The sequence below is a fragment of the Rhopalosiphum maidis genome, chromosome 4 (genome assembly GCF_003676215.2).
Source record: "Rhopalosiphum maidis isolate BTI-1 chromosome 4, ASM367621v3, whole genome shotgun sequence".
NCBI classification, from domain to species: Eukaryota; Metazoa; Arthropoda; class Insecta; order Hemiptera; family Aphididae; genus Rhopalosiphum; species Rhopalosiphum maidis.
This window is the reverse complement of record NC_040880.1, coordinates 45,419,380-45,436,615: the sequence shown is the minus strand read 5'-3', so window position 1 is coordinate 45,436,615 and position 17,236 is coordinate 45,419,380.

The window sequence follows — 17,236 nt, the reverse complement described above, 5'->3', positions numbered from 1 at the left end:
AGAGTTACGTTTGTCAATAATTCAATATGTCATTATTGTTATTAAATGTTTAAAACTTACATTGAAGGTCGGGTAGCTTATTAATCTGGCTGCCCGCCAAACGTTGATACACGTTATTGTTTTGTTTAATTTTTTAAATACCTTAGTATTAGGATTGGTTAATTATTACTTGTACCGTTTCATTTCATGGTTAAATATTGATTGTTAACTCAATTATTACATTTGAATTATTGATTATAACCAGGAACATTGATCTATAATGTATTATATTAGGTAATTAATATATTATACATCATTAATTTAAGGTTGTGTAACGTGTAACTGCCCATTGTTATTTATTAACAAATAGTAATGTGTAATTACAAATTGATATTTATTCATAAATATAACATTATTCATGTTTGCGATAAACGGTTTAAACGGATAAACAATTTATTTCTATACCGCTGTATGCTACTATAGGTACGATATAAGAATCAAAATATCATTAAAATGTATCATATATTTTAATTTATTTTTATAATGTTAGGTATATTGATTTATTTTTATTTTTTAAATAAATTATGCATGTAAATTTAAAACTAATTAAATCATTATGACCATTATCGACCATTAGATATCACGACCGCAATCGGGCAACTCCGCATATGTACATAGTACGTCTATAAATTACTATATTATATTATATAATTAAAGGGTTTATAACAAATACGCGAACAAGTCTATTATATACGTATATATAAATGATCTATGCAAAAATTTGTATAATAATTATTTGATAGTTCTTGAGTTAAGTTGTTAACAGTTTTGTAATGTTTTTGATAATAATAGCATAAAATTATGTTTTTACAATTTTATGTAGCTATATAATTTTCTAAGTTTTTTTACTTTTGAATGACAACCTACATATTGGGTGTGTATTTTCTTACAGTATACACTGAGGTATTTTTCTGTTATATACGTGTAGGTACCTACTTTAAACATTGATGACAGATTGGATAACTAGCAAACCAAATCAAAGTAGGTACGTTTGTCATTTTTATTGTAAAAAGCAAGATAAGTAAATTGCCATAAGTAGGTATTTTTACATAAATTTCAACTTAAAATAAATATTAAATAAGATTGATCGAAATTGTCAAGACTGTATGATAAATATGTATATATCTGATAAAATGTAGAATCAATTTTCAAATCTTAAGAGTTAAGATGACGGTTCACTTGTTCACTTGTTCCAATTTTGTGTTGTAAGTTGTAATATTAAAGTGAATTTCCTACTATGAAAATTAAATATAAGAACATTATGATATGTTTTTTGTGTCGTTTTTTTTTCTATATTTTAATTTTAAATTGTAATATTTTACACTTTCATATAACTTATATAATAGCCATATATTGTTTCTTTTTATTTTTCATTTATTGCTAAATAGAAGTTATTTAAGACCATATTATATAACCACCACACCTCTTTAAGCTTTAAATTGTCATTTACGCAGTGTCCTAGCATTTGCTTGTCATTCATAACTGTGTTTCTGTCTATCTAATATCTTTATTTGTATTGGCTATCCTATTATTTATATTGGAAATCCATTTGGTTGTCTCTTGAATTGTCTGATTCCAAGGAAAGCTTTAGCAATTGTTTCTTTATGCCCTGTCAATAATTTGCTTAGAAATTGAATTATCGAAAAAATTAAAATACTAATAAAAAAAACACATAATGTGCTTACTTTTAAATTTTACAATAAGTCAATTTACTTAAATATTAAAACTACCTAACTATGCAAAATATTCTATGTTGTACGTCTGTATTTGGACTGAGTTCTGAGATTACATTAAATATATCCTAAATATCAACAAAATCTCATAAAACTGTCAAACAAGTTTTACGACTTTTATTTACAAATATTTGAGGTGTGCAATATTGTTTAATTTAAATGATAAATTCATAAATTTTAATATTAAATCAAGAGCTCTATTTTATTATATTTTACTGACTTATTTAGTTTGTAGGTAAGTGTAACTGTATTATAGTCTATAACTATATTAAGAAATTGTTTTTGTAGGAATACACTTGAAATTATTTAAATATTATTTAATAGCAATCCTTTTGACGATTATCAGTCAATATCTTTAAAATAAATTGTATGCTGAAATAGTTAAATGTATATTAATTTAATATTTACAAAATTGTAACTAATGAACATTACAAAAATTATTGCATTAATATTAAAGGTGAAAGCATATTTTTGTTATAGAAATATTTTCTATATATCGTGTATACTTAGTATAGTAAATACTAAGTATTTACTAAGTACCTATTTAGTATAACTAATATAAATATGAAAATATGAAATATAGCCGCAAGTGAAATAATTTCTTTTTTGAATGGTAATTGGTACTTATCTAATATTATAATGTAATATTTAAGTTATATTTCAGTTATTTCGGTCAAAATGAGCATATATTATTATTATTCTAGTTGTTTTTTTCTGATTAGATTGTTTGGTTTAGTAAAGAAATCATCAACGACATTTGCTTGAATATAGATATATGTTTTTTTCGATTTAAAATATTTTTTAGCTGTCGAAATTAATGAAAAAAATTTTATAGAAAATAATTAAATCAAAATTCTCACAAATTTAATAATAGTTATAATGTTATATTTACGATTTGTACATCTGAAGTGAAAAGTTCGGTGCTTCAATAGTTTATTTTCACTCGATTTGTAATCTGAAATAAGAAGTGCAACCTGTTTTAAACATACTGTACTAGCTGTACTGTTTAGTGTGTATTATTATATATTTGTAGGGTCCATTCTATAATAGGTTGTTCATGAAACGAAAAGTTTCAGTTGACTGTCACGATCCAAGCGGATTTTTTGTGATAGTGGTTATTAAAATAATTTTAGAGTGATCATATATAAAAAAAATTAAGACACTTTTTTGCAATGACTAAAAAAAAAAAATGTATTGATTGTCAAAACATGAAACTTATATAAATAATATATATATATACATGTATATATATTATAACAAAAAAACTTATAACGATATTCAATTTTTATATAATAAAACTACCTGTTATATTTAAAAAAAATCATATATAAATGTACATTTGTTAATTTTACATATTACATATTTTATTCTGATGTCGATTGAAGTTCTTTCTTATTTCCAAAGTCAATAGTCATATTTTTGTTATCAACTTATTAAATCTAATAATCAATGATTGGTATCTTACAGCAAAACAGTGTGAATAGGTTTATGGTTTAAATAGATAATATCTTAAAATTAATCTATATTGTTTGAAAATGTTTGCGCCGTTAAGTAAAATTCATAATATACGAACTTTTTAAGCTATCAACAATAAAGCTTTTAGCTTAAGTTTTACAAAATAATGAACATCGATATGCATCGTTTAAATGTGTGAAGTTATTCAAATTTGAACTTCAAAATATATTGAATACTGTTTTTGAACTATAGAAAAATAATTAATATTGTTATTTGTATAAGTTTAATTATTTCTTCCAAATCTGAACTTGAAATTTCTCTAGAAAAAATTATTACTTACACATTTTTTCAAATTTTCATTGTAAAATCAATATATTTATTAGTTATTATCAGCAAACTTAAATATATTGCCTATAATACGAATATATGTTGCAACATCGTGAAAAGTTGTTTTTGCCATGTTACTTTATCATCTATAACTTTGGTAACTATTTTGAATTCTTTGTTCATTTTATTTTTCCTCATTTCCATCATGTATTTATTTTTGTTCCGGTTGACGAAATATATCCTCTTCTTCAGACCTATGGGGCTATGGGCCATCTGACCATCTGATAAGATAAATTATCTGGCTCACTGATCAAGTTGGTAAATAACAGTTATCTGAAACTCGTGTTACTAAGTGCCATTACTGCCATTTTTAGGTAATTCCCACATGCGTACTTTAATGAAATAATAAATAAAACATTTAAAATAAAATCAAAACAAAAAAAAATAATTTTATTTTTATTTTCTGTTTTCTTAAAAAGGTACTTGTATATAATAAAATATAAATTACATTTATGGTTGTACTTTCATCATAAAGACTTCTTTTTGAACCTTTTATACCAATACCACTTTTTGTTTCGTTTCTAAGTCTATTCTTAATGTTTCTAGAATGAAAAAAAAAACATCTCTTGTCCTATTTTTGTTTGGCTACTTTCCCTAAAATGGAAATAATCATTGAATATTTTCACAAAAAAGTACATAATAATACTATCAAAGTCATTTAGTTTGAATTTAAAATTCGAAAGTGGTAATGCTGGCGAAACGGACTTTTCAAAACAGTTTTATCGTATAAATGCATTTATTTATGAACGGACTGTGGATTTCCTACATTAAATTTTCTAAAAGCTGCTTAATATAATATGTATTTAGTCAAATTGTATTTTTTTTTTGCATTTATTTACAGAAAAATAAAACAAATAATCCTCGTAAAATTATTACATTTTTCTCTATGCTCAGAACTTAAAAAATAGTAATAAAATAACAATAACATTTTAATGCTTGATATTTTTTGCTCATTTCCAATTTCTTCCCATACTGTTTTTAAAATTAGTTGTATAGTTGGAGGAACCTTGGTTGTACCTGATGTTCATGAACTTTTCAATTAAAAACTCATTCATTTTTAAATTAAATAATATGAACAATTAATAATTAATTAATTATATAAATTCAAACTACTAACAAAATATTGTTATTCTAATAAAATACTAAGTTAAATACTAAGTACTGACAACCAAATTCGCGAAGTTAAGCGAGTAAAAAACGTGTCTAAATGTGGCAACAAATCTTATAAATCTAAGTGATGGATTAATATCGAATTAATAGCGCACCCACCCACCCACATACCTCGATATTTGATATCTCAATTCTCAAACCATATAGTTATTTTTATTCTTTATCTAGTACAAGTACCTATTAAACTGTATTACTAATCATAGGCATTTATTATATATATCTAGCGGCTACCACATAGGTATGCATTGTAAATTTATATTTTATACACCATAACTCACTTAAGACGTAGAAATTATCTAATTTTTATTTTCTATTTTATACTTTATTCGAGTAACCAAATTTTAGTTGTCCAACCTTTTAATAAAAACCACGGTGAGTTCAACAAAAAAATCAATTTAAAAGTTATATTTTTATATATTTTTATTATAGCTGTTTATTATAATATTATGTACAAATGTTATATTTTATATTATAATGTTCTATATTCATCTATTTGTCTATTATTTATAAATTTCACGACAGAAGTACGAGTATATATATATGTCGACATAGGATCAATCAAATTATTGATTTAAATTATAAATCAGAAAATTAGAACTAGTTAAAAGTTTAATAGTAAAATATTCAATGTGTTTTTATTTCTTATTCGTATTATACGTGAATACGTGATCATCGAAGATAGCAGAGTGTAGCCATAGTTCATAGTTTAGGAATAGTAAACTGTAAAAGGTTTATATAGATATGAAAAAAAAATATTTATAAATTATAATTTGTAACTTGCCAAATAAACGCGATGTACATGATGGTGGGAACGTACATACTTATTGGGTCCTATAAATCAGTGTAGACAGTGTAGGTAGGAATCTTCAATAATAAAGATATTAGTATCACATAATATCTTATATCTATAATGATTTATACCGAAAATAACAAAAGGAATTTTAAAAAGTACAGCTGTAACCTATTATAAGACAAAATGTCAGCAACTTAACAACATTCAATAAATGATAATAAATATACATATAAATTGTAAATTGTGATTCACAAACTAGAGAAATGGCCAAATGGCCAAAACGGGAATTTTGAAAAAAGAATTACACAATGTCAAATTTGAAATGTTTTATAATATTTATAACCAATAGTTTTTAGTATAGTTTACAAAGCATACACAATTTTATTAAATACTCAACTTTAAAAGAAAAACAGTAGATTTTACTTTTCGCTAATGCTAGTAATTTACCACAAGATACTTTATATAGTATATAATCATCATACACATTAGCGATTTTTGTTGGTTGACTATTTGCATAAAATACTTCTTTGCATAAATATATTACAGTATTCAAACTCGACATAATTATTTTTAATCATTTATTAACACAAAACTACATATTTTAAACAATTTTTTATACGTTGATAAAATGCTTACAATAACTATAAATAACGAATACAAATAATACAAAAAAAAGGTGGGCAAGTGGGGTATCGCTCTGCTGTATAGTATGGAGAGTAGATCACTATAATGGATGTGTTACAGTGGCGTATCTAGGATTTTTTTCTTGGGGGTGATATGACCAAAACTATTTAGCACATTAGGGCCAGGCCGCCTAGGGGACAAATATCTAGGTTATCTATATGTTATCTTACCTTTCTGTAAAATGCACTATTATAGGCCATGTCGCCATGATGTTACTTAAAACTATACTAACATTTATAATATTATACTTTATTTTCATAAAAAGTTCACAAAATAATATTTATTTATCTTGGTTTTCGAGTCATTTCATCCAACACTTCGTCTACATTAATGCCAATATTGCTATGAATGCTTAACATCGCTAAACCATTTAGCCCTTCTAAATTGAAAAAATAAAACATTACAAAATGCATAGGTTAATATATTATTTCAGTATTACTTCAGATATTGTGTTGCGTAGATATGATTTAATCCTTTTTAAACCTTTAACATCGTGTTAGACCCAAGGTTACGTGTATTATGAAAATGTTTACCGCCACGTCGATCCAGCCCATTTCTGCTCGATAAAAAACCTTTAGAAATTAATATTATTCCCACATCCATTGTTCTTATAGCTATATAAAACTATTTAAAATATATAAGCATAATTAGTTTTATAATTTTTTACAAAATTTGTCAAAATCATGAAATTTAGCAAATTGTTTAGCAGCTGACAATTTATAAAATGTTCAATTTTTACAGCTAAGACTTGAAAGTCCTGGAAGTCTTGGAAAGTTCCTCAAGTAATTTATATTTAAACGATCAATAGCTGTAATATTTTAATTATTTTTTATAATTCAAAAACATTATTGGTGAAACTTCAACTGTTCAACTATTTTCTACCTATATTATGAAATTTTCTATAAACAATGACATTTTATAATATATAGATTAATTTATAGATAATACCTTTTTATACCATTAACTTATTCAAATTTTATTGTTTTACGGGAAGATGGTATTAACTATTAACTCAAAGTTAATAATAAAAATATATAATATGGTATAGGTATAAATATATATTATTATATTCGTAATAGTGATGCTTATGCATTATTCGTACAATAAATGTAACATTTTTGTCAAAAATTAAGTCATCCTACCGTATTATTAATAATATAAAATAAATTACTTTTATAACAATAGGAATAAACATATCATAAAATATACCTAGACAACTAGTGATATAATTATATAGGCTGATAGACCGTCTCCCTTTGGCGTTAAAAATGACAAAATCATTTTTATATACATTCCAATATCCAATGTTGTATCATTGGATTCAAGTTTAATATTTAATACATCCATTATACAGTAATCTATTTGACACCTACTGCAGAAAAGTAGTATAATTTAATATTTTATACTCGTAAACTTGGTTATATTGTGTGTTATAATATTCACCAATATAACGGGGGGATCAGGGTGTCATACCCCCCTTTCGATTTTTTGTAATGATTTATTTTCTACACATGAAAATAAAATTTAGGGTCTATGACAAGTCAAAAATGAATATCCCTCCCCCTTTTCAAAAAAGTTGAGCACACCGCTGATAACACCTATGGTGTCCATAATATACTTACTATTTTTTATTTTACTAATGAAATCTGAGTATGTCATTTTCTGTTTATGTGATTATTTCATCTAATTGTTTTGCACTACTTTCAATTATTTAATCGGTTTAGATTTATAACCGAAGTTTCCAATAGAGGTGATGTCAAATTATACATAGATATTTTGCACAATTTTGGTATTATTGAATGTGTTTCGTATTTAGTGTATTTAAACAAAAAAATCTTTTTTACATTGTTGAACTTTGTTATTTTTTCTATAGAGTCATAACTTTTGATATTTTATGCTGATTTTATAATTATAGAGTTGATAGATATAAAATCATAATCATTACTAGTATTAGTTTATGTTTATATATTTCTTCGTAATAAATTATCGTTATGATGATGTATGATTGGTTTACCTAGTAAATATATGTATTTTTTTTTATATAATATTATGAAAGCAACTTTATTATGAAACGTATATTTTATTTTAGATATCGGTTGAATCCATAATTCTATAAATTAGGTATATTCCCACTGTCATATTATAGCTTTTAAAATGTATTAATTGTGTTACATAATCAAAACATATTCATTTCTTTACAGTTATTTATTTGAATATTTAATGCAATTATATATTCCGTAACCTTACTTATTTATAAGATAATCGTAAATTTATTGTATGAAAACATATTGAATTGTAATAATGTGTCATGTCCGTTGAAATGGAATGAATTTTATACAAAGTAAAATTGTTCTTAGGTTATATCGCTTCTATAATTCATAAAATCATAAGTATGATCTATGATGATACGATACTAAATAATAATTTTTTAATGATAATCAAACAAAATTACGAAAATTTTTTTTATAACATTATTGTAATCGATGTTTTATTTTATTGTTGTAAACTATAATAACCATATAGGTATACGTTTTCAGTGTTATCAGTAGCGATGGCTATCGGTATAATAATCCGACAAATGGAATGGTTGTCTCTAATCCCGCAGCCAGGATCACAGATTTTCTCATCACCAATTTCCGGTGGTGGCCTTTGTTGCTCGCTTTCGCCTATCTTATTCGTAGCTGGTGCCGTGATTGGTGCATTACTCTCAGGGCCCGCTGGAGGCGTTTTGACAGCCGACTGGGCATGGCATTTTTCGATGCTGTTTTGATCGGTGGTTTGTGTATCGTTACTTCGACGGAGTTGATGGTCGCCGGTAGATTATTACTCGGCATCGGTTCAGGCGCTATGTCCGCTATCGTACCCGCATACGTTGGCGAAATTTCGTACCCAAGGTTCCGAGGTATCTTTTAAAAATAATACACATTCGTTTTTCCATAGTACTTGAAAAAATTGTAAACATTAAATAAAATATATAGTATATAAACACTAATAAATAATATATGGTAACATATATACTACCATACTACTACATAATATTATGACAGGTAGCCTAGCCTGGTGAAAAATTTCTTACAGTATTGGAATAAAAAAAAATCAGATGCAGTTGAATAACAGTTTTTTCTATCGTTGTGTTTTCTATTTTTGTTTATCACCAAAGTCCAATAGTTGTATTTAAACTTTATATGAACTATATAGTGTAATTTAAAAGTTATCAAATTTCAGTTGACAAAAAAAAAACTTGCCCTAATTATTTAGTTTAAATTAGGGAACATTTTAGGAAGGAAATAATGCAAATACCACGACGAAAAAATTCATACTTATTTGAAGTTGATACAAAAAACGATAACTAGTTTATTTTTTCTGTTTCCATCGAAAAAGTTATTATTTTAATTCGGTCTAATATTATAGAAAATGTTATTATTTTGGAAAAATTATGATTCCTACCCTAGATGCGGAGTAGTTAACGTATCACGGTGGTAGTGTAATCGTCTTTAGATAGAAAAAAGTCGTGTCTATCTCTGTATATATCTGCACATTATTGTCTTCAATTGGTGTCCCTTTTCTTATGGACTATTAGTGATATATGAAATTTACAAGTTAAGCCGTGTTCATATAGCTACGTCGTCTGCCATGTCGTGTTCAAAAGTTGAGCTCGGGCCAACTCACGGTAAATAATGGTTAGTGAGTGATACCATGATTAAAACGGCCAATCAGATTACGAAACAATAAGAAACACGACTCGAAAAATTACGTAGCCATGAACTCAATATTTTCAGTAAACCACAGATAAAAAAAATATCTTAAGGTACCATTCATAACGGTAAATTCATGATTCTCAATATTTCATAAACAATAATGCCCAGCTAGTGTGTACCTATATATATATATTACTGCTATAAGCGCAATTTGAGGTAGGCTTAAAAAATGGTTTGTACATTGTACATATTCCTTTCCACTTTTATCTCATATATATCAGGGAGCATACACACAGTACATACCTCATACATGCAAATTATAATAGGCCCCCAAATTTAAAATTTAAAATTTTATAATTACTGATTTTTGCTTTTCGTTTTCGAAAACATGGATCGATTGTCATTTGATTTCTATCACTTACAAATAATAATTTTTTTCTTAGGCAGAATGGGTATACTGTTCCACGCGATCGTGGTAATGGGCATCGTGATATCCGACGTATTTGGCCCATTCAAACAATATGATAATCGCCAACCTTTCAATATACCGTTAAACGTGTATTGCTGCTTGATCGTTATATTTCACGCAATTGGATTATGTTTTGTTCCTAAACCGCTGTTTTCATCGTCAAACAATTTTTTCGAACCACACCATAGGAATGATGAATGTCTAAGCACTATAAATTTGTTGGGTGAATCCTATATGACAGACATATTGCGCCCAATGGTATATTATATTTACATATGATAAACAGTAGAAAAAGATAATTATATGTGATTTCATGTAAGAGAGATTTATAATACAAAATACAACCACGTATAGTGTGGTTTTTTTTTTAAATACTTATAGTTTAATTTCGATTACCGCAACACATATCGACGAAACTCGTGGCATATATTGGACGCATTTAGTTACTGTGCGGATCGAAAAGCACCGTTGATCGGTGTCGGATGCATGTTTTCCATCAAATGTGTAGAATAAATGTAATGGTATCGTACATGTTTCATATAATGAAAATGACCGACATTGATGTTAACCCTAAAATGGTATCCATCACATTAGGAATCGTTCAAATTAGTTACAAATTTGTATTTTAAGTCAGAATTTGATTCTTAGATTTCAGCTGATCAGCTCACACTTGAAACAGGTATAATATACTTATCACTTATACATTATATCGAATAATGTATTTTAAATCATTATGATGCATGTTGCAATAATTATTATAGACAGCAAAGGTCGTCGAATATTATTAATATATTCGGCAGTGATTACGTATCTATGTTTGGTTGGTTTGGCATTCTGAATTACTATTAAAATGCAACTAAATACTACTACATTCAATGATATATCGATGATTCTTATTATGTTTTTCATTATGGCGTGTTCTTTAGGATTTGGAACTGTCCCTTGAGTTTTATTGGGAGAAATATTTTCGAACAAAGTTCGCATAAATTACATCAATATAATAATACAATATTATTTATATAATGAAAACTTCTATACACGTAAAACTAATATATTATATTATCTTCTTAAATATATAAATTATTATTTTCAATAACAATATCTAAAAGTACTAGTTATACACAATTATAGTTTAAAGTAAATATATCTATAAATACTATGGTTATTTTTTTAGGTCAAGTCGTACGGAATAATAGCTTTACAACAGCTATAAATTGGCTACTAGTCTTAACAAGTGCTTACTTTCCATACGAAATTATCAAGTTTTTTGGAATCGAATATGTCTTCTTGTTTCACTTTGTGTTATGCATTTGTGGTGCATTATTTGTGTGGTGGTTTGTACCAGAGACAAAACAATGCAGCTTAATAGATGTCCAGAGACAATTAGACATTGATTATGAACACATATATTACATGCTAGTATAATAATATATGTCAACTCCATGTGGTGATGCCTCATCTCTATCTGCTGATGCTTCACCTCCATATGGCGATACTTTACCTCTATGTGGCGATATGTCACAAGAAAAATGACAAAAGTCGTACTATACCTCCAAACAATAGAAAATCAGAGTAATATTACCGATTTAAAACTATCAAATTTATACGGTATCTATTTTAATATTGTATATCTTGCATTTCCTATAGCCCTCCTGGCTACTATAGTTACTAGTGTTACTACTCTTACCATTGATTATAGAATAGAATTGAATCAATGCTCATTCTAACCTATTGTTCTAGTCCCTAAATTATTTAACTATGTATATCAAGTATTTTTACAGCATTCTATTAGCATATTTATATCAACTTATACGTTACTTATTTGGTCCACTCCTTATTTGACTTCGATATATTTTGTCATCATTAAACTATTTGGCTTAGCGCTCCAGTTGATAAAGTGTATATATCATAATACTTGGAAGCGGGTTCACTGATTGGGTTTAAACCACCCCTTCTGCCCGATTGTTTGTATTACTACCAACATACCAATTATTATTAATTATGACATACCAACAAGATGGAGAAATAAATAACCACCAAACCAGTGCGGCGGGTATGTTGCTTTTTAAAAGGAACTTGGATTTTATTATATTTCTAACCTACTCATTAAATTAGTAAAAAAATAATAGATCACTTTTCTTGTACAAATAATGTATTAATGTAATAAAATAACATAAACTTATCAATGAAAATTACCTAATGTTTTATTTTAATTACGATACATATTGTTTAGTTATATTATTAATTGTATATAAAAAAAAAATTAAATCTATATATATATATAAAAATGGAGCTAAAAATGTATAACAATTCATCAATTGAGAATGGCTGGTCCGATTTGGCTCAATTTTTTTTTTAATTGTTCGTAATTGCCAGGAAAATGTTTTTACGAAAAAAATTGTTGAAAAACCCTTTTTTAAAAATTTTTTTAATGATTGATTTTTTGAGTTCCGGAATGTTTTTTTGAATTTAAAAAGCTACAGCAAGCTTTAGCTTATAAAATTATTCATATGACATAATTAATCGTTAAAATGGGGCCCCCGGCCAACACCAAAAAAATGGATCAACATGGAGAAAACGATTTTAACGTGGGTTTACTACATGGGCTTGACAACCTTATTACCCTCCCATAATTCCAACAGTAGTGGTGGCCGAATGGGTTAAGGTGTCATTTAAAGAGTGGTGAACCCGCCCAAGGTATCAAAATTTTTTTGCAGTTTTTGTTTTAAGAGTATTTTCTTTTTGGCAAAACAACGTTTGCCGGGTCAGCTAGTAAACAATAAAATATTTTTCAAATGTATGTCGTTGAACCTTTAATTTTTTTTTCTGTACAAATACTACATTGTGCGACACTAAACATTTTTTAACTAATACATAATTAGATAAAATTTCTATTTTCTATTTAAAAAATTAATTTTTGATTGAAAGGATAGAAATTAGCATTGATGTTTAATCAATGTTTACAGTGGCGTATCACAATATAATATTTTTTTACCAAAAATATCACGATTATTGATTAAGTGATTAAATTAATATAATAAATAAAAATAAAATTAATAATTGATTATTGATTTTACTGATTATAATATAGTGGTTAATACTTCATTAGTTACCAGTACCACGATTGTCAACACACATTTTAATTTAATAATTTGGTCTTATTGTGTATTGTGAATTAAATAATTTTGTTACATTTTCTATTTTAGATTCTGAACGGAGTGATGAATGTATTGGTTCTACAAAGGTTGTTTTTTTATTTTTGTGTCGGTCATCACGTTTTGGAGTAGAAATAATGCTTTGATTTTTGACTTCAGCTACTCTCTGAAAAGGAGAATTCATCTAGTTGATACTTTGTAGGGGGGGGGGGGTCAAAAGTAAAAAATGTTCAGTAGTTTTCAAAAGCGTCTAAACCCTGAAAAAATAACGGAAAAACAGAAATTTTTACGCATAACCACTTTTCGGCAAAATCGATTTTTTAATTTTGCAGTAATTCAAAAACAAATCATTGTAAATACTTGAAATTTTCACCAAATGTTTATATTAGCGTTATCTAATTACGATTAAATTTTCAAAATATTTAGAATTTTTTTTAACTATTTATAAACCATTGAAATTTTCGATTTTTCTAAATTTTTTTTTTTTAAATGCCGATAAAAAAAATTTGGCTATCCAAAAAATTTTTAAAATTTAATTCAAGGTTTATTACAAGTTGTACTTATCGTAATAAAAAATAAATAAAAATCGTTAGTCACAAATTAATTAACATAATTAATTATTAGATTTCTATTAGTTTTTAAAGTAGGTAGTATAAGACTCAATGATGTGGCGCGTGCGAATCTAGGAAAAAAACGACATTTTATAAATAAATACACATTAAATAAATTTTAATATTGAAATTTTATTTTTAATTGTATATCTATAGTTGTAAAGAAACTGCAAGCCTATAATTTTTTTGGGAGGCCCTGAGCTATATAGCTCATACTTTGTGAGCAATTTAAAAATATGCAATATGCATGTACCTAAATAAAAAGATTTATAATTATAAATTAAATTAATTACGTTTCCTTCAATTTTCAGTAGAATTATAAAAAAAATATTTACTTCGTGTGTATCAGATATATGACTATGAACTTTTCCAATTTGTGGATTACATTTCTCCAAGTCTGTATACATTGTGCCGAGACATTTCAAAGAGCATTCCTATTTGTGCATCTACAAGTTAATCGCGTTTGGCCCTGGTGTTTCATTATGTACGTATATATCCATTCCAACAAATTTTTAAGTCACCTTTGTTAGATTTAACAAATTCCATATTTAAAAAAAAAATTAAATTTCCGTAAGTTATCACGTATTCACGTCGAACGATCATGCCGTAACTAACGCCTAATGTTTTACAGAATATAGTAGAACTTATAGTTTATATCCATAATCTTATTATAACATCCGAAGTTGTAATTTAAACTTTTATTATACTCAATAAGTAATAGGTGTTTGTTCTCACTATTATTATTATCGTTACGACTTAGCTTATCAAAACTACGTAGGTACCTATAGGTATAAAATACAATTACATTTTTAACGATAAAATTTGGTTTATCGCAACCCATGTGTATCATTGTGTAGGTATACAAATATAACTTTAGGCTAATGACCTGTGATGTTGAAGCCTTACTTCTAATAAAAAAAATATATATATATAACTTACATGTTAAAAAAATTAATATTAATGTAAAGTTTATTTCAATAAGCGTGCTTTCAAATTTTTATGTAATTTAAAAATAATTTTACTTATGACGACAATTATTTTAATAACTTTTAACCAAAATTAACGTTTTTCACTTAGTCGTTTTTACCAATTATCGGCGCATGCATATAAGGAGCGTTGCTTATACCAGTCATACCATTGATGACTCCACTTCACGCCACTGTGTTAAACTAGTACCTATACAAGATACCTTCGTATTGGACATAGAATAACACTATAATTATTAACTAATACTTCAAATAATTTTATCAATTCATTAATTAATTTTTTTAATTAGGGCCCTGGAGTTTATGCTAATTTGTATGTTTTTATTTAATTAACTAAAAATTAATAAAACTAATAATTATATTTGTATTTTACAGTTCTTATTTTTATTAAAATTGGTAATACATAGTTAAGAAGTTATTTAAAATGTACCTAACCCACAAAAAATGTAACAATATGTACATTTTAATAAGATTGGTTGTGGTTAAGGTTTGAAAAATACATTTGCAAGAATTTTGTTGAAATCAACGAGTGTTTTTTTTATCATATCGTACATATTATGATGGTCAAAGGACCCCAACATTAATTTGCCCCTGACCCCGAAAAACCTAGGAACAGTCCTAAATACAATACTGCGACAGTGCGACATCTATAATCAATACAATAAAAGAAATCAACAACATAAGAAAGGATATTATATTTATATTTGGTTTATAAAAGACGAAATTTTAATTTATTATATTAATATAAATTGTATTTACATCTAACGACAGACTATAATTTCAGAAAGAGTTCGTCGGCCGTGCGAGCACGCGGGCTACATGTTTGATACAATGATACCACAATCGTATTAAAATAATTCGCAGTTTTTTTCAAAACTAGAAAAAATATAAAAAATCAGGAAATTAATGAAATTAAAATGTTGAAACGTCAATATTTTCAGAAAAACTAACTCTATAAAATGGCTATCTTCAATTCTTTTGAAAATTATTAAATGAAAAAAAAGTGAGCAAGTGGGTATCGCTTTGCTGTATAGTAGAGATGGAGAACCTGGTCATTATAATGGATGTGTTAAATTTGAATGTAATGACGGATATCATTGTTTACGAAAAACGATTCTGAACGGAGATGATTTGTCAGTTAATGATAATTAGTTGGATATATTGTATTATTACCTATATTTAAATTGTAATATATCGTTATTTTACGCGATTTCGTAAAAAATTAAATTTCATACGCTCATAAAATGTTTTCTATATAGACGCTGGAATTTTTTTTACAGTTACTTGAAGGAAAACTTATGGATAACCTTGTATTGAATTTTTGAACCTTAAGTATAAATCACAACAATTTTATGAATTTTCAACTTCAAAATTCCTTGCTAATTTTCGTGATTTTGATATATAAAAAAAACACATCATTGTAAAATCAATACATTCATCACTCCATTCAGAATCTAATATATTTTTTAACTTTTTTACCAAAAAATTAAGATAAATTAAAACATGAAATATTTGTAATTCTTTTTTCTTGTTTCCTTGAAAAACCAGAATTATGATATCTCCATTATTTCAGGAGATATCGCAATGGGTAAATCCTCACGGGACATAGTGTATAATATTATATAATCGTTTATTATTGTAATCTAAGGTACTTAGCACCTGAGTAATAATGACACGTTTCATGATGAGTGATGCTCGCTGTTAGAATTTGACTAAGTGTGTACCACAGACTCTGTGGTGACAAGTGGAAGTGAGGAATAAATAAAGTTTCTCGGACTCAAATACTAAATAGTCAACACACTACACTACTACAGACACTACAGTCAACATACTCAACATCACTCACTAATTTAATCTATTCTGTGCTAATCGCTAATGCCTAATATTGAGTTACTGGATGACAAAAGAGATCTATCTTTTGTCATGAGTTACTTAATAACTGAATTCAGTTTTATTGTTTTGTTCTTAACAGAAAATTAGAAAAGTAAATTATTCTTATATTCTCAATTCTTATATCATAATTTATTTGTTTGAACATATGGTAGACACTTTAGCC